Source organism: Bos indicus x Bos taurus, chromosome 4, assembly GCF_003369695.1.
Source record: "Bos indicus x Bos taurus breed Angus x Brahman F1 hybrid chromosome 4, Bos_hybrid_MaternalHap_v2.0, whole genome shotgun sequence".
In the NCBI taxonomy this organism is placed as follows: domain Eukaryota; kingdom Metazoa; phylum Chordata; class Mammalia; order Artiodactyla; family Bovidae; genus Bos; species Bos indicus x Bos taurus.
In genome coordinates, this window is record NC_040079.1 from 44,203,277 (window position 1) to 44,230,841 (window position 27,565).

A 27,565-nucleotide genomic window follows, 5' to 3' on the forward strand; every position below is an offset into this window, starting at 1 on the left:
ATTGTGACAGTACCAAGCTAGAGTTAGATTAGCAATAATTATCTCAGGATGCCAGGAGCTCCGGATGATCCTGTTTCCTCAACTGCAAAACGGAGATGGTAGCTTCTACCTTACAAGTTTTCTGTGAAAGCCAAATAAGGAAAGAAAAATGAAGAAGTCATCACAGTGGCCTGCATAGTGTAGGCACTAAGGGGGAATTAGTATTATTCCTTGTTATTGCCACTTTTATTGTTGATGTTTTCTGGGAGGCTCAAACTCTTTTTTCCTATTCCCCTAATTTTAGCTACACCAAATATTACATGGGAAATGAATACAGAAACTGCTGCTGCTGCTGCTAAGTTGCTTCAGTTGTGTCCGACTCTGTGCGACCCCATAGACAGGAGCCCACCAGGCTCCTCCGTCCCTGGGATTCTCCAGGCAAGAACACTGGAATGGATTGCCATTTTCTTCTCCGATGCAGGAAAGTGAAAAGTGAAAGTGAAGTCGCTCAGTCATATCAGATTCTTAGTGACCCCATAGACTGCAGCCTCCCAGGCTGCTTACAAAATCTTAGTCTGTAGTAAAACTTCCCAAGGGCCAGGCCAATGCACCTCATGTTAATTTCATATTTATTTATAACCCACATTCCTGCTTCACTGGCTTCAAGAATTTATTTGGAAACAGAATTGCTAGATGAGCCTTAATTTCATAGGAAAATACCTTGATTCCAAACAACTCCAATAGCAACCTTGTCTTTTTTTAAAGACAGTTTTTAAATAATAATGTAATTTTTATAATGTAATTCCCAGCAGAAAACAGGGAAGTTTTACACGTGAACTAATGATCGAGATTTGTTTGATTTTAATGACCTAGAGAACGTAGTGTGTCTTTTATTCAACCTGAGAACATTCAAGTCAGATTAAACAGATGACAGCATGAATTGTCTCAAAATACATCAACATACTTAACACAGTGTACATTGACAAGCATCTATTTTGAATAATAATCAAGTAATATCCAAAAGTAGTGCCTTTTTTCCATGTCTTGACAATTAGGTTTTATATAAATTGAAAATCGACATGGGAAATTCTTGAAGCAGCAATACTCTATGTCCTATTTCCAGAGTTTTGTTTGTTTGTTTGTTCAGTTAAAAACAAACAGTTCTTTTTCTTGTTAATTCAAATCCATTTATATTTCAAAGGAAATCCAATCCATATGTTTCTTATTTATTTACACTTACTGTAATTCATCAAAGCACTATTTAATAAGCTATTTAATGTCCAAAGAGTCTTCGTCAAAAGATTTTTTTTTTTAAGCCTTTCATCTTCTGTACCAGGAAGCTTTGCTTTTCTTTGAAACAAGATTCTAAGTTTGGAAAAATGTGACCTTCCATTCATATTCTGAAATGTTACTAGGCATGTAAATTAAGCTAAGAGAAGCATAGACTTGAGCAATGCTTTGGTGAATTTAACCAGTTCCTCCTAAAACTGGGATCAGTCTCCTTATAATTAGCAGCTAAGGAGGCATTTTTTTGGGGGGGGGTTGGGGGGAGCGGAGGGAGGTGGGTAAAGAAGAGGATAGTGACATCTGCTTCTTTCAATAATCTCTTAAAATTATTAACCAGATACTATACATCAGACATCCAATGTGTGTGAAAAATTGCATTGTTTTCAATATAAAAGATTATCAAAAGCATTATCTCAATTACTGGGAAATGTTCTGCTTCTGGGTGTCTATGAATGCGTGTGCGTGTGCGTGTGTGTGTGATGCAATGTTAAACTTCAAAGTGTATATGCCTTAGTTCAGATAGAGGAAGGCATTTCAGAATACCAAAGCCCCACACTCAGTTTTTTCATAAGTACTTATTCAATTCCTCCCATAGAACCAAAGCTGAAGAATCGTGTTGCCACCCTTTGCATCCATGGCTTCCTCTGGTGATGAGTTTCTCCCAGCGAGCAGAAATCACCACTTGGCCACCATTAAGCAAGTCCTCATAAACAAATTCTGAACTCTGCTACAATAAAGTTTGTGTGGAATTTCACCATCTGTGTTTTAGGGAAGAAGAAGAGGAATTTTTACAAAGCACCATATGCAGCAGAAATGTCTCTAAATACAGTCTGAGGTGAGAAGGAAGATCAGGGACATCTTCAAGTCCAGTGTAGAGTAGCACATGACCTTAGTTTTGGCCGATTGTTCATCCTTTCACTAACACAATTAATGTTGGTGAGAGCCTAGGTGGTCAACTAGGTAACCATATAAGTAGAAAGAAAGCAATTCATTTCCCCTGCTATCAGAGGGGAGCTATTTCTGTAATAGGTACTTTCCTGAACCAGAAATTGTTATACCAGTCAACACAGAAAGTACTGAGCAATTTTAGGTTCATTATCTTGTTTAGTTTTGACAACAATCCTTTAAAGCAGGTTGAGACCTGAGGTCCAGACAGGCTAAATAACTGGTTCCAAATCACACAGGTATTTGAAAGAAAAGCTGGAAATTGAGATCAGATCTCTATGATGATAAAACTTACTCTGCACTATGTCACTATTGCAGATTCCATGAGATTTCAGAGCACAAAGGGATTGGTTGGGATTTAAAATGTTCAAAATTTGAGCTCTCGGTTCCCAAATTCTTTCAGTCCAAAAAGAGTTACTGCAGTACAGTAACTATTTCCCTTGTGCCAAAAACATTGGTCCTCTTGGTCCCGATTCCCTAGAACCTGGAGATAATCAGGGGCAGACTTCAGTGGGAGCATCATGGGTTGTCAGCTGTGTCAGAGATGGACATTTGTAGGTGCTCCTCTGCATCAGTGGAGCTTGGCAAATCTGAGCACAAATAGATGCAAGTGGAAGGGGTTTTGTGTTTGGAGCCAACTTAGATTTTGGTTTACCTCTTGGCTACATCATTGGCTATGTGACCTGGGTCACTTTCCATAAACTTGCAGAACCTCCTCTTCCTTCATCTGTGAAATGGATTCTAGTACCTCTCCTCCCAAGGGCCATTTTATGGGCTGAGTGCATAGAACCTGTTGACTGCTCCAAAGATCCATCATGATGAGTTATCTCCCCTTTCTCTGTCTGAGTCCTGAGTCCAGAGCCATTCAACTCTGACTTCTTCTAGCCCACAGATTTTAGGTTCCTCTGGCTCTGACCTAAACAGGGCTGAGAAGATCAGCTCTCTAATTTTCAGGGCACATGTGCCTGAGGGTTTTCATAAGGGGAAATTTTGCCCTTAGAAGGTGAATGGGTTTGCAGAGTTGATTTGACCTTAATTGCAGACAAGAAATTTCAGAAAACCCTGAGCCAGTTTTCAAGAGAGAAGAGAACAGTTGACTTTCCAAACACAGGGTTAAATTATGGAGAAATACAACATTATGTGTGCAACCCCCAATGGGAGCCTGGGAGTTAAGATAAAACATCTGTGATGATGTTAGAGATATGGATTTCTCTCATTTCTTTAATGAAATCTGGTAGCCATCCCACATTCTAGGCCTTGTGCTCAGCCACCCCACATGTTATCAGTCATCCACACAGGGCCTGGCCTGATGGCCTCTTGGGGTAGACAGGGATGTAACTATCTGGGGCCCATATTCTTTCTACTGCTACCTTGGGCTCAGATAAATCTACCTACTAAAGATGCAGGGTTAGTAATTTTATAATAAAACTGATGCCCAAATGCACTGATTCCTTTCTGGAGCTCTCTATGAGTCTCCCTGGTCCTACTTCCCACGTCACATTCCCTTCACATGCCTCATCCTCCTGCGTTTGCTATGAAGACCAATGGATAAATTCTCACCAGAGCCTCAGGCTGCGGGAAAAAGAGTATGGGGGCAGGGACAGGAGTGAATATTCATCTCTGGTGACATGCAATTGGTCTACCTTCCTGGATGTGGGGATAAGAATATAGAGCAAAGGTCATTTATTTTCTTGAGTTCCAAAAATCACTGTGGATGGTGACTGTAGCCATGATATTAAAAGATGCTTGCTCTTTGGAATAAAGCTATGACAAACCCAGACAGTGTATTAAAAAGCAGAGACATCGTTTTGCTGACAAAATTCTGTATAGTAAAAGCTATGGTTTTTCCAGTAGCCACGTACAGATGTGAGAGTTGCCCATAGAAAACGCTGAGCATGGAAGAAGATGCTTTAGAATTGTGCTGGAGAAAACTCTTGAGAATCACTTGATCAGACCACTCAATCATAAAGAAAATCAACCCTGAATATTCATTGGAAGGACTTTTGTTGAAGTTGAAACTCTAATACTTTGATCACTTGATGCAAACAGCCAACTCATTGGAAAAGACCCTGATGCTGGGAAAGATTGAAGGCAAAAGGAGATGGGGGAAGCAGAAGATGAGATGATTGAATGGCATCATCGGCACAATGGACATGAATTTGAGCAAACTCCAAAAGATAGCGGAGGACAGAGGAGCCCAGTGTGCTGCAGTCCATGGGGTTGCAAAGAATCAGACACGGCTTAGTGACTAAACAACAATGTTCTCTGACAGTAGTTGTATCGGTTTACATCCCTGCCAACACTGTACAAGGCTTCTATTTTCTTCACATCCTAAAAATAAGAAAAGTAAACACATCTCTAATATAATGTGAAATGCCAGTCATAGCCACAAGCTGAACTATTAAACATACATTAAAATTTGAAAATATGTAACTAGGTAAATATTTAACTAATTAAAAGATTTTAAAATATCAAATAACTTATATAATTTAAAATACATAAACAATTGTGGGCAAAGTAATATGAAGTAATGTTTTCTTTTGTTAAGAGGTGGTATGATGGGTATTTTTGAACTTTTCTGTTCAGTTCAGTTCAGTCGCTTAGTTGTGTCCAACTCTTTGCAACCCCATGAGCCGCAGCACGCCAGGCCTCCCTGTCCATCACCAACTCCCGGAGTTTACCCAAAGTCATGTCCATTGAGTCAGTGATGCCATCCAACCATCTCATCCTCTGTCGTCCCCTTCTCTTCCTGCCCCCAATCCTTCCCAGCATCAGGGTCTTTTCCAATGAGTCAACTCTTTGCATGAGGTGGCCAAAGTATTGGAGTTTCAACTTCAACATCAGTCCTTCCAATGAACACCCAGGACTGATCTCCTTTAGGATGGACTGGTTGGAGCTCCTTACAGTCCAAGGGACTCTCAAGAGTCTTCTCCAACACCACAGTTCAAAAGCATCAATTCTTCAGTGCTCAGCTTTCTTAACCAATTGTTTCAATAAAATATTAATATTTTCATGAATACTTAATAGGAAATAAGTAGTACATTATAATAAATTCATGGCTCAGTAAAATATTTCAAGTAATGGCACAATTTGGGTAATTTTATCCTTGGAATATCAGATATCTTTTTTTTTTCCTGATGCTGATTTCTCCTTTGGGGTTTTTGTAGGATTATGAACACGATTAGTGCTAAGATAGAAAATGTTTTTTCTTTAAATAAAGTATTAATAATTTAATACATTTGTGTTTATATACAAAAGCTTCCAAAACCTTCCAATATAAACACATATTTCAAAAAGAAAGAAAAGTCTTCTGAGACATGAAGGTGCTCATAACAGTAAATTTTATGAACATTTCAAAACCCACAACACACACAAGCTTATTTTTCTGAATCCTGGTTCTCTGGCCATGAAAGCTGACAGCAGAAAGCAGCAGAGCAGACTGAGGGGTGGCTCTGTCTCTCTAACTCACTAGTGAGCTGTCTTCTGGACTTAGTCTAGATCTTGATGGAATTCTGCAGGGAGACACTTTTGGAAACACATCTGGGAGTTCATTGTGTATTGTGTTTTCCTCCTTGCAGATTTTCTTCACTTCCTACAGAAATATGACTCTGTACTTACTTAACTTATATTCTTTGCAGCCAAAGATGGAGAAGCTCTATACAGTCAGCAAAAACAAGACTGGGAGCTGACTGTGGCTCAGATCATGAACTCCTTATTGCCAAATTCAGACTGAAATTGAAGAAAGTAGGGAAAACCACTAGACCATTCAGGTATGACCTAAATCAAATCCCTTACAATTATACAGTGGAAGTGAGACATAGATTTAAGGGACTAGATAGTGCCTGATGAACTATGGACAGAAGTTCATGACATTGTACAGGAGACAGGGATCAAGACCATCTCCAAGAAAAAGAAATGCAAAAAAAGCAAAGTGGCTGTCTGAGGAGGGCGTACAAATAGTTGTGATAAAAAGGGAAGCCAAAAGCAAAGGAGAAAAGGAAAACTATACCCATCTGAATGCAGAGTTCCACAGAATAGCAAGGAGAGATAACAAAGCCTTCCTCAGCGATCAATGCAAACAAATAGAGGAAAACAATAGAATGGGAAAGACTAGAGATCTCTTCAAGAAAATTAGAGATATCATGGGAATATTTCATGCAAAGATGGGCTCAATGAAGGACAGAAATAATATGGACCTAACAGAAGCAGAAGATATTAAGAAGTGTCAAGAATACACAGAAGAACTGTACAAAAAAGATCTTCATAACCCAGATAACCACGATGGTGTGATCACTCACCTAGAGCCAGATATCTTGGAATGTGAGGTCAAGTGGGCCTTAGGAAGCATCACTGCGAACAAAGCTAGTGGAGGTGATGAAATTCCAGTTGAGCTCTTTCAAATCCTAAGAAATGATGCCATGAAAGTCCTGCATTCAATATGCCAGCAAATTTGGAAAACTCAGCAGTGGCCATGGGACTGGAAAAGGTCAGTTTTCATTCCAATTCCAAAGAAAGGCAAAGCCAAAGGATGCTCAAACTACCACACATTTGCACTCATCTCACATGCTCACAAAGTAATGCTCAAAATTCTCCAAGCCAGGCTTCAACAGGACGTGAACCATGAACTTCCAGATGTTCAAGCTGGATTTAGAAAAGGCAGAGGAACCGGAAATCAAATTTCCAACATTAACTGGATCATTGAAAAAGCAAGAGAGTTCCAGAAAAACATCTATTTCTGCCTTATTGACTATGCCAAAGCCTTTGACTGTGTGGATCACAACAAACTATGGAAAATTCTGAAAGAGATGGGAATACCAGACCACCTGACCTGACTCTTGAAAAATCTGTATGCAGGTCAGGAAGCAACAGTTAGAACTGGACATGGAACAACAGACTGGTTCCAAATAGGAAAGGGAGTAATGTCAAGGCTGTATATTGTCACCCTGCTTATTTAACTTATATTCAGAGTACATCATGAGAAATGCTGGGCTGGATTAAGCACAAGCTGGAATCAAGATTGCTGGGAGAAATATCAATAACCTCAGATATGCAGATGACATCACTCTTATGGCAGAAAGTGAGGAAGAACTAAAAAGCCTCTTGATAAGAGTGAAAGAGGAGAGTGAAAAAGTTGGCTTAAAACTCAACCTTCATAAAACTAAAATCATGGCATCCAGTCCCATCACTTCATGGCAGATAGATGGAGAAACAGTGGAAACAGTGACAGACTATATTTTTTTGGGTTCCAAAATCACTGCAGATGGTGATTGCAGCCATGAAATAAAAAGACGCTTACTCCTTAGAATAAAAATTGTGACCAACCTAAACAGCATATTAAAAAGCAGAGACATTACTTTGCCAACCAAGGCAAAGCTAGTTGACTAGTCAAGGCTAGTCAAGGCTATGGTCTTTCCAGTAGTCATGTATGGATGTGAGAGTTGGACTATAAAGAAAGCTGAATGCAGAGCTGATGCTTTTGAACTGTGGTGTTGGAGAAGACATTTGAGATTCCCTTGGTCTGCAAGGAGATCCAAATAGTCCATCCCAGAGGAAATCAGTCCTGAATATTCATTGGAAGGACTGATATTGAAGCTGAAACTCCAATACCTTGGCCACCTGATGCGAAGAGCTGACTTTTGTAAAGACCCTGATGCTGGGAAAGATTGAAGGCGAGATAAGAAGAAGAAGACAGAGGATTAGATGGTTGAATGGCATCACCAACTCAAAGGACGTGAGTTTGGGTAAACTCCGGGAGTTGGTGATGGACAGGAAGGCCTGGCGTTCTGCAGTCCATGGGGTTGCAAAGAGTTGGACACAACTGAGCAACTGACCTGAACTGAACTTCTGAAGATCTTCAGAGAAGTAAATAACCTCAGATGTTGTTCAGAGAAGATGTCCTTATTTCATTCCACACCTGAGTTTTAGCTCAGTGAGAAAGCCTTATTTATCTCTCCCAAGTGCTGTTCTTCAGATGTGTTAGCCATTGTGGGAATTTGCTTTTGCTTGTGGGAAGTCTGATCCCATTTTGAACACTATTTTGGCAGCAAGCAAAAAACTCAGGAAGATTTGGAGTTTTTCTCATTGTTTTTGACCATGCAAACTTTCACTCTAGGTTGTCTAGGTGTGGATGATTTTGTTTAATCTTCTAGGATTCAGTGTGATTTTTTAAGAAACTTTTTCTTTACTTATACAAAAATCTCACTGAATATATGCATCCCTAGTTATCTTTAAGTTCTCTATCTGCATTTCCTATCAGATATGCATTGCCTCTTCTCATTCTTTCTACTGTGAAATAAGTGTTAAGTTGAACTGTATAAATCTGTCCAGATGTTCATCAGGCAGGAGGAAAATTCAGTTGCAAATTTAGCAGGAAGCAGTATTTCTCCTTAACCTCCGTTTGTCCAAACAACCCCAGCCTCTGAGTGACTACCTCTTTCCTGCTCAGTGGGGAATGTTATTCTCTCAAATCACGGAAGTCTGGCTGTTTGAAATCCTATCAGTAAGAATGAAACATCTCCTTCTTGTCTGGAGTGTGTGAGTCACATTGACAAATAGAAGCCACCTCAATCCCCAGCCTGGTTCTGGGCTTCAGATAAGAGGTTCTGATGCTACATACCACATCTTTTTCCTTTGAAGTTGCCAAGGAAGCATGGCCCTGGGTCCACTTGGTAAGGCAGACGTGGTGCTGAGTGCTTGGCAAGGAACCCCGATCTGCTTTAAACCTGCCAAAACCCCATATCCTTCAAATTTCACTTAAAGCCCAGCTTCCCACAAATCCTGTAAAGCTCTATCCTGTTCTTTGTTTGGTGGGAAATCTCACATTCCTTCAAGTGTGCTGTCTCCCTCACTGCCTGGTGATAATAATACCAGACACACCATTTATCAGATAGTAAATGAGCGAGATTTTGTTGGACTGCAGGTTTGCCTTTGGCTGAGTCTCATGATTGGGCTGGGCTACTTGCGTTCAGTTCCGCTTTCTCCTATGCATTCATTCTCCAATTAACTTCAATTTGTGATTAATTTTTCTCTATTTTATTATGAAATATACCCAAAGAATATATATAATACATAAGCCGTATATGTATATATAAAATATATAAGCTACACGTCCGTATTTAAATACTAATGAAATGGACACCAATATAGCATCTGTTGAGCCTAAAATTAGAACCAGTGTTTATGTTAAATTTATGCGTTTTAACTTTTTATAGTTAAGTCAATCAGTCTTTTTCCTTATTAAATTTGATTTTTCTGTCTTGTTGAAGAAATCTTTTCTCACCTGGAAATCATAATCTATTTTTTTTTCTAAAAGTTTTAAAGCAGTACCATCCCTATTTAAGAATTTAATCTGTTATAAGCAATTTTTTTGAAGAAGTAGAAAAATTTTCCAGTTTCTGATTCCAATTTTCCCCTAGGCTGAATATCACTTCTGTCATATTTACTTTCAAATATACTTGAATGTCTTTGCAAAGTCTTCTTTTCTATGGGTATATTTGTTCTATTCTTATGCTTTTAATATGAACCTTGATATTAGAGAAGAAATTTCCTCACTTATAATATTAGTTAGGAATCCATAAATTAGAATCATTTGGTTCTACAAGACATCTTCTTGGGAATTTGATTGGGATATATTGAATCCATATGTCACAGTGGAAATGTACCTACCTTACAACACCAAGTGTTCATGAAAGACTGTATCCTTCCATTTACCTAGGTTTCTTTACTTTCAATAAAATTGCAAATTTATGCATATGTGTTTGCTAGTTTTTCTTGTCCATCCTTTTAAGTATTGCAGTTGTGTTATTGTAATAAATTATATTTTCAAAAATTATATTTTTCTAATAATTTTGCTTACTCTTTTGAGATGTGTATATTGGTTTTCTCCTTTATGCTTTTAAATACATGGTTTATATTCATGGATTTTCTAGCAATGAAGTAACTTTGCAACTCTAGAATAATTCCAACTTTGTTAAGATGTAACACCTTTTATAATAGTTGGATTTGGTTTACTAATATTCCACTTAAAACTTTTAATATATTTTCTATTTAAACTTTTTTATGCTATACTGAATTTTTAACACCAAAACTTTCCACCCATGACTTAGTAACACAGGTCTCTGATATCTAGTAAGCAAAAGGATTACCAGGACTTTTATTCCATGTATTTTGCTTCCATAGTTTTGAATGAAATAGACAACTATTGATTTTTTAGAAATCTGAAATGTAGGAGCTCATGAAAGTGAGCTTCACTATGTGCATCAGTCCTTTCTCAAAATTCAGCAAATTTCAGTCTATTTAAGGAATTTATTTTGTAATATTTCTGTTACTACAGATTATTAAGCTTATTCATTACAATATTTTAATTACTTTACTTTCAAACTTTCTTTGTTTCCTTCCCACCTTTTTAAAATCAGTCTGACCATTTTTGTCTTCAACTAGAAAATTTGAGTTATTTACATTTATTAGGAACATATTTATATTTAAATTTACATTTAGGTTTGCCTTGTTAGTTTGCTTTTCTGGCTTTTAATTTTGTGTGTAATTGCACACTTCTAGTTTTCCTCATTCCTTCTTTCATCTTAGAAATATCCTAGATATTTCTTTTGTCATAATTTATTTCTTCTTGAAAATACATCTTATAAAAATTCTCCTTAAAAAGACATATTAGAGATTAATCTCTTATCAGTTGCTCTGTTTGAAAATATTTTCCATTCTGAGGAAATGGCATTTTTCACAGAATTAGATCAAAAATTTCACAATTTGTATGGTAACACAAAAGACCCTGAATAGCCAAAGCAATCTTGAGGATAAAAACAAACAAACAAACAAAAAAACAAAAACAGAGCTGGAGGATTCAAGCTTTGTGACTTCAGACTTTATTACAAACCTACAGTAATCAAGACAGTATGGTACTGGCACAAATGCAGAAATATAGATCAATACAACAGGATAGAAAGCCCAGAGATAAACCCACACACCTATGATTACCTAATCTATGACAAAGGAGCCATACCTATACAGTGGAGGAAAGACAGTCTCTTCAATAAGTGGTGCTGGGAAAACTGGACAGCTACATGTAAAAGAATGAAATTAGAACCCTCCTTAACACCATAAAGAAAAATAAACTCAAAATGGATTAAAGACCTAAATGTAAGGCTGGACACTGTAAAACTCTTAGAGGCAAACATAGGTAGAACACTCTTTGACATAAATCACAACAAGATCTTTTTTGATCCACTTTCTCTCTAGAGAATGGCCATCATTAAAAAATCTGCAAACAATAAATGCTGGAAAAGGTGTAGAGAAAAGGGAACCCTCTTATGATGTTGGTGGGAATGTAAATTGATACAGCCACTATGGAGAAGAGTATGGAATTTCCTTAAAAATATTAAAAATAAAACTGCCATATGACCTAGCAACCCCAATCCTGGACATATGCCTAGTTTAGTTCAGTTCAGTTGTTTAGTCATGTCCAACTCTTTGCAACCCCATGAACCGCAGCACGCCAGACCTCCCTGTCCATCACCAACTCCCACAGTCCACCCAAACCCATGTCCATTGAGTCAGTAATGCCATCCAACCATCTCATCCTCTGTTGTCCCCTTCTCCTCCTGCCCTCAATCTTTCCCAACATCAGGATGTTTTCCAATGAGACAGCTCTTCGCATCAGGAGGCCAAAGTATTGGAGTTTCAGCTTCAACATCAGTCCTTCCAATGAACACCCAGGACTGATCTGCTTTAGGATGGACTGGGTCTCTTTGCAGTCCAGGGGACTCTCAAGAATCTTCTCCAACACCACAGTTCAGAAGCATCAATTCTTCTGCCCTCAGATTTCTTTATAGTCCAACTCTCACATCCATACATGACCACTAGAAAAACCATAGCCGTGACTAGACAGATCTTTGTTGGCAAAGTAATGTCTCTGCTTTTTAATATGCTGTCTAGGTTGGTCATAACTTTCCTTCCAAAGAGTAAGCATCTTTCAATTTCCTGGCTGCAATAACCATCTGCAGTGATTTTTGAGCCCAGAAAAATACCCAGAGAAAACCAAATTGAAGAAGATACATGAACCCCAATGTTCATTGCAGTACAATTTATAATAGCCAGGACATGGAAGCAACTTAAATGTCCACCAACAGAGGAATGGATAAAGAAAGTGTGATACATATATACAATGGAATACTAGTCAACCAATGTTCTTGGAACATAAAAGGAACACATTTGTGTCATTTGCAGAGATGTGGATAGACCTAGAGGCTGTCATACAGAGTAGAGTAAGTCAGAAAGAGAAAAACAAATATTGTATATTAATACATATATGTGGAATCTAGAAGGATAGTACATATGAACCTATCTGCAAAGCAGAAATAGAGACACAGAGGTAGAAAACAAATGTATGGACACCAAGGGGCAGGAGAAGAGTGGTAGGATGAATTGGGGATATTGGGATTAACATATATACACTATTATGTACAAAATAGATAACTAATGAAAACCTACTGTATAGCACAGTGGCAAAAATAGGCAGTATAATCTGTTTGTAGGATGTATATTAAGTCAACCTTAAAAATGTATTCCAGTATACATTTGTTGTTGTTATTTAGTTGCAAAGTGGTGTCTGACTCTTTGTGACCTCATGGACCATAGCCCACCATGCTGTTCTGTCTATGGGATTTCCCAGGCAAGAATACTGGAGTGGGTTGTCATTTCCTTTTCCAGGGGATCTTCCCAACCCAGGAATTGAATCTCCAGTAACTACATTGGCAGGCAGAATCTTTACTGCCTAGCCACCAGGGAATCCTCCAATATACATTCAGTTCAATTCAGTACAGTCACTTAGTCATGTCCAACTCTTTGTGACCCCATGAATCTCAGCACTCCAGGCCTCCCTGTCCATCACCAACTCCCGGAGTTTACTCAAACTCATGTCCATCGAGTTGGTGATGCCATCCAGCCATCTCATTTTCTGTCGTCCCCTTCTCCTCCTGCCCCTAATCCCTCCCAGCATCAGAGTCTTTTCCAATGAGTCAACTCTTCGCATGAGTTGGCCAAAGTATTGGAGTTTCAGCCTCAGCATCAGTCCTTCCAGTGAACACCCAGGACTGATCTCCTTTAGGATGGACTGGTTGTATCTCCTTGTAGATACTGACAAATACTGTTTGATTTCATTTATATGAGGTACCAAGAATTGTCAAATTCATAGAAGCAGAAAGAATATTGCTAATTCCAGGAACTGGGGCGGAGGGCACAGGGGGTGGAGAGAAATGTGGGGTTAGTGTTTAATGGGGACACGAAGGTGAAAAATTCAGGAGATAGATGATGTTGAGAGTTGAACAACAACACGAATGTACTTAGTACCATTGAACTTTACAATTAAATTTGGTTAAAAACAGTATGTTTCATATTATGTGTCTTTTACAATAAAAAACATTAGAAATATAAAGTACTTTACAGTTTAAAAAACATATTGGTAATAAACTTCTTTGGGGCTCTGAAAATATCTTTATTTCCCCTAATTCTTTAAAGATGGTTCCATAGTTTTAGACTTTTAATTATTATCTCTCAGCACTGTGAAAATACTTTCCCAGTCTTCCTGTAGCTGCAAAGAAGTTAGCTGTCAGTCTATATTTTCTTTGTTTATAAATAACATTTCTTTTTTTCTCCTTGGCATTTGTAAAATCATCTTTGAGATCATGCTTGTCTTTTTTTTTTTTAATCCAGTTGCACTTTAATTTGTCTAGTGTCTGAGAATCTAATTCTGTTTTTTTCTTTTTTTTAAATTTTATTTTATTTTATTTTTAAACTTTACATAATTGTATTAGTTTTGCCAAATATCAAAATGAATCCGCCACAGGTATACATGTGTTCCGCATCCTGAACCCTCCTCCCTCCTCCCTCCCCATACCATCCCTCTGGGTTGTCCCAGTGCACTATCCCCAAGCATCCAGTATCATGCATCGAACCTAGACTGGCAACTCGTTTCATACATGATATTTTACATGTTTCAATGCCATTCTCCCAAATCTTCCCACCCTCTCCCTCTCCCACAGAGTCCATAAGACTGTTCTATACATCTGTGTCTCTTTTGCTGTCTCGTACACAAGGTTATTGTTACCATCTTTCTAAATTCCATATATATGTGTTAGTATACTGTATTGGTGTTTTTCTTTCTGGCTTACTTCACTCTGTATAATAGGCTCCAGTTTCATCCACCTCATTAGAACTGATTCAAATGTATTCTTTTTAATGGCTGAGTAATACTCCATTGTGTATATGTACCACAGCTTTCTAATCCATTCATCTGCTGATGGACATCTAGGTTGCTTCTATGTCCTGGCTATTATAAACAGTGCTGCGATGAACACTGGGGCACACATGTCTCTTTCCCTTCTGGTTTCCTCAGTGTGTATGCCCAGCAGTGGGATTGCTGGATCATAAGGCAGTTCTATTTCCAGTTTTTTAAGGAATCTCCACACTGTTCTCCATAGTGGCTGTACTAGTTTGCATTCCCACCAACAGTGTAAGAGGGTTCCCTTTTCTCCACACCCTCTCCAGCATTTATTATTTGTAGACTTTTGGATCGCAGCCATTCTGACTGGTGTGAAATGGTACCTCATAGTAGTTTTGATTTGCATTTCTCTGATAATGAGTGATGTTGAGCATCTTTTCATGTGTTTGTTAGCCATCTGTATGTCTTCTTTGGAGAAATGTCTATTTAGTTCTTTGGCCCATTTTTTGATTGGGTCATTTATTTTTCTGGAGTTGAGCTGTAGGAGTTGCTTGTATATTTTTGAGATTAGTTGTTTGTCAGTTGCTTCATTTGCTATTATTTTCTCCCATTCTGAAGGCTGTCTTTTCACCTTGCTAATAGTTTCCTTTGATGTGCAGAAGCTTTTAAGGTTAATTAGGTCCCATTTGTTTATTTTTGCTTTTATTTCCAATATTCTGGGAGATGGGTCATAGAGGATCCTGCTGTGATGTATGTCAGAGAGTGTTTTGCCTATGTTCTCCTCTAGGAGTTTTATAGTTTCTGGTCTTACATTTAGATCTTTAATCCATTTTGAGTTTATTTTTGTGTATGGTGTTATATAAAGTGTGACTCTTACTCACGATTGCTTGTTACCTCATGTGCTTTGAAACTTTTTAATTTTCCATTTGGGAACTCATTTTCATTGCCCCTCTATTGGCTACAGTCAAGGCTTATTACCTGTGTGCTTCTGGAGGACGTTTGCCTGTGCTCCAGAGTCAGGACTGCGGACAGGGCAAGGTCCATTCTTAGCGCAGGGTGATGGGGTGGTGTGAGTATTGTTTGTTTGAGGAAACCAGATAGCAAATTCTTGCCCTCAATACAGGTGAGGAGAAGCTTTGCCTTAAAAATTCTCAAGGAGGACTTGTTTATATTTTACCTTCTAATAAGACGCAAGACTGGGAAGGCCACTCACCCCCAACTCCCTCAGCACTGACTTCCTGTCTTGCAGATTCACTGTGCACAGTGCTCATTTCTGCGGCTTTATCTGCTCTCACTTTCCTTCCTAAACAGGCTCTAGTCACTCTTCTCTGTTCCCAGGGCCCACGAGAACCAAAACTCGGAGTCATCTGTGGTCACAAATACTTCACTGGCAACAGCCAGTGTCCAGGCACATGCTCCCGCCGTGGACTTACTTTCTTGTCGTTTGGGGCCCTCTGAGAACAGTGCTTGTCCTGAAGACTCACCTGTGCATTTGCTTTTGGGTCTCAGCTATCACTTTCAGATATTCCATGACTGAGGTTTTAGGAGCAGCATGAAGTCTACAATGTCAGAAAAAGAAGTTTCCTTGTTCAGATGCATCCAGTGAAATCATACCAACTGAGATTGGAGGCATTTTCAAAATTGTAATCTTTTCTAACATAATTTTAATCTTTAGTTGAGCTTGCACATGCACATGTGCACACACACACACACACACACACGGAGTTCCGGGGCTGAAACTATCTGGGAATGCTGATATAATAGAAGTTATGGGAAAGCCCTGGAGAAAATCCACAATTGACTCTCTTAGGACTTAGATCCCAAGGTGAACTAAAAAGCATTTTTTTAAACTCATAGGATTAGGTGCCATATAGTTTCTAGTGCTAAAAGGTGAGATTTTCAGAGTATATTTTTTCATCATAATTAATTAAAATAAAATTTTAATCCCTCTTCCATCTTAGTTCTTAGAGTTTAAAAATGTTTCTGTACAATTTCTTTGAAACAACCATGAGGAAATAGATGAAAAGAGAGAACCTTCCCAGAACAAACCAAAAGAATCAACAGTGTTGGTTAAGTGCTTGCTGTTGGGCCAGCTCTTTGGCCTGATCTCTCACACCTTCTTTAGTTATTGATGCCAGGGCCCAGTCTCCTGAAATGTCACTGTGTTTTCTCTAAGTCTGTAAAAACTGAGTCCAACCATTGCATTTTAGAGTGGATAAAGTTATGTAACATAGAAGTGCTCATGTTGAAATGTGATTTTTTTTTCAGTTGTAGATATCTTGATTATTATTATTACCATTTCTAGTGCAGTAACTTCACTAAATCACTTAGGGTATTTGAAAGGAGTTCAATACCCCCTCCCCTCTCCCACACTCTGTTCCAATTCCAGGCCAGGTCAGGAGGAGAAATAAAACATAACTCTGCTCTTTCCTAGTCATCTTTGCTTGTATGCCAGATACAGAAAAGAGAAGTACTCCAATTCAGGAGGTCATGTTTTCAACCTTCTTAGAGTTATAAATGTATCATATTCCCATAAGAAAATTATTAACAGAGTTTAAAAAAATGTCTCTAAAATGTGACTGCCAGAACCACTCGTTCACCCATTGGCCACAGGGGCCGTGAAGGTCACAGCATTGGGACAGAGGCTCTGCAGGTAGATGCCAGCCAGCATGCCTACCCAGACCCATGCCAAGGGGCAAGAGAATATTGGCCCCTGTAACTCCCTGATTCAGCTACAGCATTCACTGCAGCCAGAAGAGTTGTTAGTAATTGTAAAGAAATACTATGAAAACTCTTGAATTGCAACCAAAGGCGAGAGAGGATAAGAGTAGCCAAAAAAAGCACCAGCTGTGGAAGTAGTTTCGGCCCTTCAGTTGACATGTGATTCAGGGAATGGCATATTTTCTCTTGGGCTTCATTTTCTTTCTGTCTGAAATAAAAAGGCTGTGCTGATTACTAATCTGGTATCTTCAGGCGCTATCATATCAAGTTGTAAATTAAAAAACAAAACAAAACTGAAAATGTTGAGGTGTAACTCATGGACACTAGTGATGAAGGCCTCTCTTCTCAGGCATATGGAGGAGCTGAATCAGACAGGTCCAGACTGAATGGAGCAGGAAGATGTTCAGACAGCCGCTTCCCATGCTGGAACTTGCTTCCTCATCCATAAACCCAACAGGTGAACCATAAGAAGTCTTTGGACAGCTGGACCCACCTAACCCAAATCCAAACAGGTTTCAAGGTGGCTCCTCACACTCTGCAGTCAGCCAACACTATTCCTCGCAGTTTCTCCTTCAGGAGCAACAAATATGAATTCGGTATTGATGATTGCAAAGCTGTGCTGCTTCTGGAGGATCTTTTAATCCCTTCCCCTCCTGACTTTCATCTTTCTCAGGAACTCTAAAGGTGCTTTAGAAACCCAGTGAACTCTCCAAACATGGTTGACCAAGAAGGGAGTGGAGGGGTGGTAACGCAGCCTGTCAACACAGCCGCAGACCGTGAAAATCATCCGCAGACCGTGGACACTGCTTTTTTATTTGAGAAAATAGATCTCCAGAGAAGATGAATGGTGAGCATAGTCTTTCATGGTGCACAAAGAAGAACGTCAAACAAAAACTCAAAGCAAACATTCGTCACAGTGTCCCTCCCCCTTTCCATGGGACTACACAGCTTCTTCAGAGCTTGTAACTGGAGACCCACATGCAAAATATAATAATTTCACTACATTATGAGAAGCGTTATGGTTGTGAGATTTGGGGCAAGTTTCCCCATGTGTAGAGTGGGATTATAAATAAAACCTACCTGAATTTGCAAGGATTGTTAATCATACATTTCTGTGTACTGGCCAGTACCTGCTAACTGGCAGGCACCCAATGAACACCTGTGCCCTTGATCTTCCATTCTTCACTTTGATGTCCTCCCAGACCTGGCCCTCTGTCAGGAGACTGAGTACAGATCCCCTCTCAGTGTCTGAGTTCCATCTCCTGTTGCTCCTCTGCTCTTTCCACCTCTTCATTCGGAAGGCATCACTATGTCATTCACATCCTACTTGGAGCGAGCTCTTCTGAGAAATTGTCTAAAATGGCACCATCTAAATCCAGTACCCTCCTGTCCTTTTCTACAGCAACAGGCTGTTTTCTTCTCTTGATAACTCTTAGGATAATATATGCATGAGTGCTCAGTTGCTTCAGTCGTGTCTGACTCTTTGTGACCCCATGGACTGTAGCCCTCCAGGGTCCTCTGTCCATGGGATTCTCCAGGCAGGAATACTGGAGTGGGTTGCCATTTTCTTCTCCAGAGAATAATATATAAATTTACATTTATCTGTTTTATATCTCAGTCATGTGTATTCCTTTAACATGAAGATAGGGGCCATGCATTGTCCTCATGTCTCCAGAGTAGCAACATAGAATATATGCATGTGTGTGTGTGTGTGTGGTGCTCAGTCGTGTGTGATTCTTTGCAACCCCATGGACTGTAGCGCTTCAGGGTCCCCTGTCAATGGGATTTCCCATTCCCTCTCTCCCCATGAGAGAGAGGAAGAAGACATTTATTTTATGAACTGGCTTCAGGTTGTGGGGATGGGCAAATATGAAGCAGACAGGGCAGGGTGGCACAGTGGAAGCTTGGACAGACTTTTTCTCTGTTGAAGTCTTGAGACTAAATTCCGTCTTTGGGAAACCTCGGTCTTTGTTCTTAAGGCCTTTGATTAGATGAGATAATTACCCACATTATGGAAAGTAATCTACTCACTTAAAATCAACCCGGTTGTAAATGTTAATCATGTCTGCAAAATACCTCCACCGCCACATCCAGACTGGCATTTGACCACCCAACTGGGCACAATGGCCCAGCCACATTGACACGTGACACTGACCATCACAAGTGATGACTGCCATTCCCGCACATTGATTCCTGCCAGCACAGATAACATGACCCTGGACCTGCTAGCCCAGCCCCGTAGGATCTCTGAGCCCAGTTGTCCTTTAATGCATCTTGTCTTCTTTCCCTAGCCTACATCGGAGTTGTGACACTCACACTTGGGTGAAGAATCAGGTATCATCCTTGATGTTTCTCTGGTGTATAATTTCCCTCCTGTGAAGCATGAAACAGCTGGTCACTTTGGGTCTGACCATCAGGATCTGAGTTCCAGTCAATTGTCCAGCTTTGTTTGTGTTTGGGGAGATTTCCAGGCCCCCGCCCCCGACCCCAAGCCTCCATCTCCTAGGCTGTGAATGGAGATAGTGATGCTGACCCCAGGGCTTGAGTGGGACCGTGTTCATCTTTCTGTTCATGACCTTGGCTCTCTGCTCACATTGGTTGCATTGGATGTGCTCTGAGAGAGAAATCCAGTCTGGAGGCTTTTTCCTTCTCTGTTCAGAGCTGTACTCACCCACCAGAGCAGATAATGGAGGACCCATATTTCCAGGACACTGTGATAAGGAAGAGGCAGGCCTGGGTCCACTGGGAGGAAACTAACCCCTTCAGTCATCTCAGAAACCTGCTCTGCAGCTGACCGGTTTCTCAGCAAATTCCCCATCTCATATGTTTCTGAGAGAATGCTTCCCAGGCCAGTTTCCTCCTCGACCCTCCCAAGCTTTGCTCTAATTAAAAGCACTAACTGCTACCTCAAGTGTGGGTTAAAAACAAAAAGAATACATAAAATTTAAAATGCTAAGACCAGAACACAAGATTGTATCACAGCAAACGGAACTTAACCTTTGGCCTTCACTTCTCCTGCACTCTCACAGTAAAAAGGGATTAGTCTTTTTAAGTCATTTTTCTTAAAAAAAAAAAAGACAAATATCAAACGTGTACAGCCATGGAAATGTTTGAAGTTTCTAATGTCCTGATAGTTTATAAACTCCAACTCCCACATATCACATAAAAATGATGAGCTAACCCACTCTTAAATGGAAAAAAAAAAAAGTTTGGAAGAACTGTTTACACCTCTGTTTGGTTGTTGGGAAGGACTTGAATTCTGAGGGGCAAGAATGCAGCCAGCCCTGCAGGAGTAGCTCAGCGGGTCTCTAGGGCCACGCTTTCTACAGAAGTGACTTGGGAACTGAGGCTCAGAGAGGGGTCAGATGGACTTCCATAGACCTGTTTTTGGTCTTATTTGTTTGGTGAACGTTTATGGAGCATCTGCTGTATGCCAGAGCTTGTGTAAGCCACTGGGAAAACAAGAATATATACATGATCACCTCCACCCCATGGAACGCACAGATGAAGAGACAGTCTATTTGATTCACAGCTGAAGTTGAGGTTTTATTACCGAAACAATGACAGAACCTTGACAGAAGACTCCTATGAGCACCAGCAAGAGGATTTTCATCTAACTACAAAAGACAAACCACTCTCCTTACAGAAGACAAAAACCTGAGGGTGGAGGTTTCCACACTTTCAACAGGATACATTATGGTGCAGAATATATTGTGTTTCAGGTGAAAGATAATTGTGGGCAATGATGCTGAGCAACAGAAAATATGATAACTTAGGGAGGACATTAAGAGCCCCTGAGCATGGGACATTAATGCATGAGTCAAGGCAGCAATAGTGGGCTGCAGGCACAAGCAGATGTTAAGTTTGCAGACAACTGTAAAATAACTCCACAGAGTTTTAGAAATTTCCTGCGGGCAATGGAGCACCACCGACATGGAAGTAAGAGGGACAGACAGAAGTTCATTTTAGAAAGAAACTTTTGGGAGCAGAGAGAACAGATCTGTGAATGGCAGTGCTAAAGCTGGGAGCCAGACAGCAGGCTGGAGGGAGAGAAAAGAGGCAGAGTTCCAGCCAGGAAAGAGATGCAGGGGGAGCAGGGGTGTGCAGGAGATTGAATCTTGCCACTGGGTGGAGTAGGCTTCTAGGTGCTGGGGGAAGCGACAGGGTCTCGGGGAAATGGGGCTCACCCATGCCAAGCCCCAAAATAGCTTCAGGAGAACAACACTCTGATTATTGGGAGTAAGAATAAGATACCTGTGAGAATATTTGTAGACAACAGCCCTGGGAGGTTGTGGGGACCAGATCCAGAGTGGTGCTGGGGGGTGGGATTCAGGCTTTTCTCTGGCTCTGGGAGTATGTCTCTCCCCCTCAAATAAACCTATCTCCTGGGAATTTCATGGGTGAGATCACACTCTGACCTGAGTCAGGATAAGGGAATGTTTTTGGGTCTGGTTCCAGAGCCCGAAGTCTTTTCTTCAAATTAAACATTATGAGAAGTAGCCTGTGTCAGTAAATGAAAAACATGGGCAGTGATGAAGCGCAGTTCCAGAGATCAGAAGGGTTGCAGCACAAAGCACCGATTCTTATCAACCAAAGAATGCAAGACTCTACCTTTATTTGTTTCCTACTGCTACAATCACAAATTATCTCAAAAGAAGATGTTTAGAGCAATATAAATTTATCATCTTACAGTTCTGTGAGATCAAAGTCAGCACTGATCTCACTGAGCTAGAATCAAGCTGTTGTCAGGGTTGGTTCCTTCAAGAGGAGCATCCATTTTCATGCTTCTTTCAGCTTCTCGAGGCCATCCACATTCCTTGGCTCATGGCCCCTTCCTCCATCATCAAAACCAGCAACAGTGGTCTCGGTCCTTCTTGTATCCAGTCACTCTGCCCTCTCTCTTCCATTAATAATTAAGGCCCTTTGAGATTGCATTTAGTGCCCACCTGGCTATTATAGGATCATCTCATCTCAGAATATTACCTTAATCACATCTGCAGAGTCTCTGGCCAGATAAGTTTCCATATTCACAGATGCAGAAATCAGATGTGACACCTTTAGGGAAATCAGACTCCAGAGTGGATAGCTTGCCAACAGCCATGCAGTTTTGAGAAGGAACTCCAGTAAATGTCTCATGTTAAGGGAGAAAAGAAGATTAAATTTTAGGAAAAGAAAATCCATTTTCCAAATAGGGAAATTATGTCCCTATATTCTGGGAGAACATGGGGTTGATAGGACTAAAAGTCTCATGATTTGTGTCTCTTTCTCCCAGTTGTGACTTTGGTGCACATCTTGGGCTAGATTAGCAAAGCTCTTGTGAGAAAGAGCTGGGCAGCCTCCCTCCCCTTCCATTCCTGCCTTGGTTGTTTCAATTAAACCTGCAGCATTGGCACCAAGGCTGGAACAGAGTACTTACCTGAGTTAGGGCTGAGCAACGGGAGATGGGGCAAGTCTCCTTGGTCTGGAAACCAGAGAACCCACAGCAACAGGGAGCTCAGGGAGGGGGTGATCTTAGGAGAAGGGAGAGGCAAGTAAAGCTTCAATGCCGCACAGATGAAGAAAGACAACCTAGAGAGGTGATGTAGGAGATGATGTGACTAGAGCCCAAACAGCAGGAAAGGGTTGCATACAGGGCTGGGTATAGGAAAGGGGAATAGTTGTGTGCTGTCTGCAGAAGGGGAGCACTGCTGGAAGATGTGAAGTGCAGAAAGTCCAGTCTACTGCTGAGGATCCTGTTCTCACCCTCTTCCTGTGCATCCCACCAGATACTCTTGGCTAGGAGACCTTGGCCAGGCCTAGGGCCCATAAGACAGAACAGAACAGACAAGACAGAACAGAAACTCCCTCCCAGGAGACAAGGGACTTCACTGGCTTTTTTCCTCTAGTCTCCACCTGGCCACCTGGCCTGCTGGTCTCCCTGACTCTTGATATCTCCAGGCTGCAGATGTAATGCTACACTTCCGGGGACAGTCGCCTGACTTGAAAGCCTGTCTCCTCTACAGGATTGTGAGCTGGTCCAGTTACAGCTGCCCCTTCAGATGGAGCTTGAAGGTGAGGGTGGTGCAGAGCTGGATCCCTAACCCCCTAGAGTGCTGATGCACAGAAACAGAAATACACATGGGTTAGGGCTGTCTGTTGCCAAGGCATAACCAAGACTGTGCTGCTTCTCTTGCAAAAATTACAACTAAAGCAATTATTCACACTAGAAATCTCTCTTAGAAGATAAACATTTTGAGCCAAGGATTAAATAAATGTTGTATATTCAAGTTCCAGGTGGGATAAGCCTACATGTTAATATTGTTGGTGTTAATAGTGTGAAAAATTCTACTTACAAATATTTCTTAATGACATCTGTTACTTTTAGAATAAACCCCAATCAAGAAATATTTTGGTTTAAAAACTAATATTGATAGTATGTAGCAGGGACTAGACTAAGCCTTTTAGATACAGTCCTGTCTTTAACCCCAGCTGTGTAAGAAAATTGATTTCATTTTCCCTAAAGCACATGAGATAAAAAATAACATAAAGCCTCACATGACTCCAATAGACAAAAATTCAGACAAATGTATTTATGAACACAGATATGAAAATAATAGGTGAACATACCAGCAAACTGAATTAAATAGTATGTTAAAATATTGATTGTCGTCATCACATAGGGTTTCACTTACAAATGAAGTGATCACCTTACATTTTTATATTGATAAACCATTTGTAATAATTAATTTTGCTAATAAAAATGAACTTGAAATAATCAGATATCTAATTGTGATTAAAAAATTATTAAACCTGGAACATGATCATGAATATCTACCACACAGCAATGAACAATCTACTTTTGCTGCGACATAGTTAAATCTCAGTTATTGCAATCAGAAAATATTATGTACATCCTTATGGATATTTAATTTTATTCTGGAAGTGCTAGCAAATGAAAAAGTTTGAAAAAGAAACAAATTTTAGAAAGAAACAGATAAATATTATTATTTACAGATTATATGATCATAAAATTGTATACCTAATATACTTAAATATTATTGTTAGGTTTTTTAAGGGTAGGGTATAGTGATCAGATCCCTTCCTGGATCACAGCCTTGTTGTGGCGAAGGCGCTTGTGTAATACAATGAAGCTATGAACCATGCCATGAAGAGCCACCCAAGATGGATGGGTCATCATGAAGAGTTCTGACAAAATATGGTCACCTTACCTGTCTCCTGAGAAACTTGTATGTGGATTAAGAAGCAACAGTTAAAATCAGACATAGAACAACAGACTGGTTCAAAATTGGGAAAGGAGTATGAGAAGGCTGTATCTTGTCACCTTGCTTATTTAACTTATTTGCAGAGTACATCATGCAAAATGCCTAGATGGATGAATAACAAGCTGGAATCAAGATTGCCAGGAGAAATATCAACAACCTCACATATGCAGGTGATGACATTCTTTGGCAGAAAATGAAGAGGAACTAAAGAACCTCTTGATGAAGGTGAAAGACCAGAGTGAAATAGCTGGCTTAAAACTCAACATTCAAAAAACTAAGATCATAGCATCCAATCCCATTAAGTCACAGCAAATAGAAGGGGGAAAAGTGGAAACAATGAGAGATTTTCTTTTCTTGGGTTCTAAAATCACTGTGAATGGTGACTGCAGCCATGAAATTAAAGATGCTTGCTCCTTGGAAAAAAATATGACAAACATAGATAGTGTATTTAAAAGCAGACATCACTTTGCTGGCAAAGGTTCATATAGTCAAAACTATGGTTTTTCCAGTAGTCATGTGCAGGTGAGAAAGTTGGACCCTAAGGAAGGCTGAGCACTGAAGAATTGATGATTTTCAATGGCAGTGCTGGAGAAGATTTTTGAGAGTATCTTGAACTATAAGGAAATCAAACCAGTCAATCCTAAAGGATATCAACCCTGAATATTCATTGGATATTGAGTGAATGATGCTGAAGCTGAAGCTCCAATACTCCAATGGCCACTTGTGAAGAGCCAACTCATTGGAAAAGACCCTTATGCTGGGAAAGATTGAGGGCAGGAGGCAAAGAGGGTGGCAGAGGATGAAATGGTTTGATAGCATCACTGACTCAATGGACATGAATCTGAGCAAACTCTGGGAGATAGTGGAGGACAGAGGAGCCTGTTATGCTACAGTGCATGGGACAACAGAGTTGAACACACACGACTTAGCAACTGAACAACAAAAACAACAGCACAGTGATCAGAATTAAAAAAAAACCCAGAAAATAATAGCTTCATTAGATTTCAGCAGTATTACGAAAATACTCAAACAGAAACAAAGGACTCTTTTTTTCAAAAGAGTAACATGGAAACTTACATTCAGTTCAGTTCAGTCTCTCAGTCGTATCTGAATCTTTGACACCCCATGGACTGCAGCATGCCAGACTTCCCTGTCCATCACCAACTCCCAGAGCTTACTCAAACTCATATGCATCGAGTCAGTGATGCCATCCAAACATCTCATCCTCTGTCTTCCTTCCCTTCTCCTCTCACCTTCAATCTTCCCCAGCATCAGGGTCTTTACCAATGAGTCAGTTCTTCACATCAGATGGCCTAAGTATAAGAGTTTCAGCTTCAGCATCAGTCCTTCCAATGAAGGAAACAATGTCTCTGCTTTTTAATATGCTGTCTAGGTTGGTCATAACTTTTCTTCCAAGGAGCAAGCGTCTTTTAATTTCATGGCTGCAGTCACCACTGCAGTGATTTTGGAGCCCCCCAAAATAAAATCTGTCACTGTTTCCATTGTTTCCCCATCTATTTGCCATGAAGTGATAGGACCAGATTCCATGATTTTAGTTTTCTGAATGTTGAGTTTTAAGCCAACTTTTTCACTCTCCTCTTTCACTTTCATTAAGAGACTCTTTAGTTCTTCTTTGAGTTGTGCCATAAGTGTGGTATCATCTGCATATGTGAGGTTATTGATATTTCTTCTGGCAAGCTTGATTCCAGCTTGTGCTTCATCAAGCCCAGAATTTCTCATGATGTACTCTGCATATAAGTTAAATAAGCAGGGTGACAATATACAGCCTTGACATACTCCTTTCCCGATTTAGAACCAGTCTGTTGTTCCATGTTCAATTCTAACTGTCACTTCTTGACCTGCATACAGGTTTCTCAGGAGGCAGGTCAGGTGGTCTGGTATTCCCATCTCTTTAAGAATTTTCCACAGTTTGTGGTGATCCACACAGTCAAAGCCTTTGGCATAACTTATATGAGAATTTGCTGTAGGGCTCAGGAAAATCAAACAGGGGTTCTGAATCAATCTAGAGGGGTGGGATGAGGGTGGGAGATGGGAGGGAGGTTCAAAAGGGAGGGGATCCATGTGTACCTATGGCTGATTCATGCTGAGATTTGACATAAAACAGAAAAATTCTGTAAAACAATTATCTTTCAGTAAAATAATAAATTAAAAAAGTGTTCTTTCTGAATTGATTCAGAGTTGTAAGTATATGTCTAATAATTCACATGATGCCTTCAACTCTCCAGAAACCAATAACAGCGGTGAAAAAATCCTGCCTTGGATCATGCCCATGTTCTGCTTCCAGAGCTCCTGAAAAGGCACACAGAGGTTGAAAGAAAGAGAAAAGATGGGTGCCAAGCATGAGCTATCCTTGAGAATGTGCCAATTCAAATTTATTTATCCCTGATAATTACAGTAATTTTCACATCACAGCTTTACTTGACATATCTATTGTTTCCTTCTCTCTAAAACCCTGATAACGCCTTTTAAGATAACCTTCCCCTCTGCTCATTCTTTCTCAGAGTTCTGAGCTCATGAGCAAGCTATGTATGCATCACACATTAAACAGTCAAATTGGCTGCCTGAACCATTTACCTAAGGTAAATCACAAACGCATCAGCTCCTCCAAGGCACAGTTTGTGATGGAACTTTTCATCACGCTTATGAAGCCTCAAAACTCAAGTCTAAAGGTGGATTTTCCAAAAAAGGAATGATGGTTGCAGAAATTAGTGCCAGAGCCTAGGGGCTGAAAAAGAAAAGCTGAAAAGTTCCTGTTCCTTAGCAACCACTTTTTTATTTTAAATTTTAAATCAAGATTAGATGTTTGCACCTCTAGACTAACTAAATATTTATTGAAATGATGACATAGTGAGTCCTTCTGGATCCAGCTCAAAGGGATGGATTGATTCCTTCAATTTCTGTGCAGATTACTGGCCTCCCTCTCTGTTGGAGGCAAGGAGGCTTAAACAAATAATTACGTAATACCTCTAAATATACAACAGTAGCTGTCCTAAGTAACACAAAATTCTAATGTTCTGTAAGTGCACAATGTGCTATGTGGGTATAAAGAAGGAATAGAAATCCCTGACCCGAAATACTAGGGAAATCTTCCCTAGAGAAGTGGTAAGAATTTTTTTCAAAA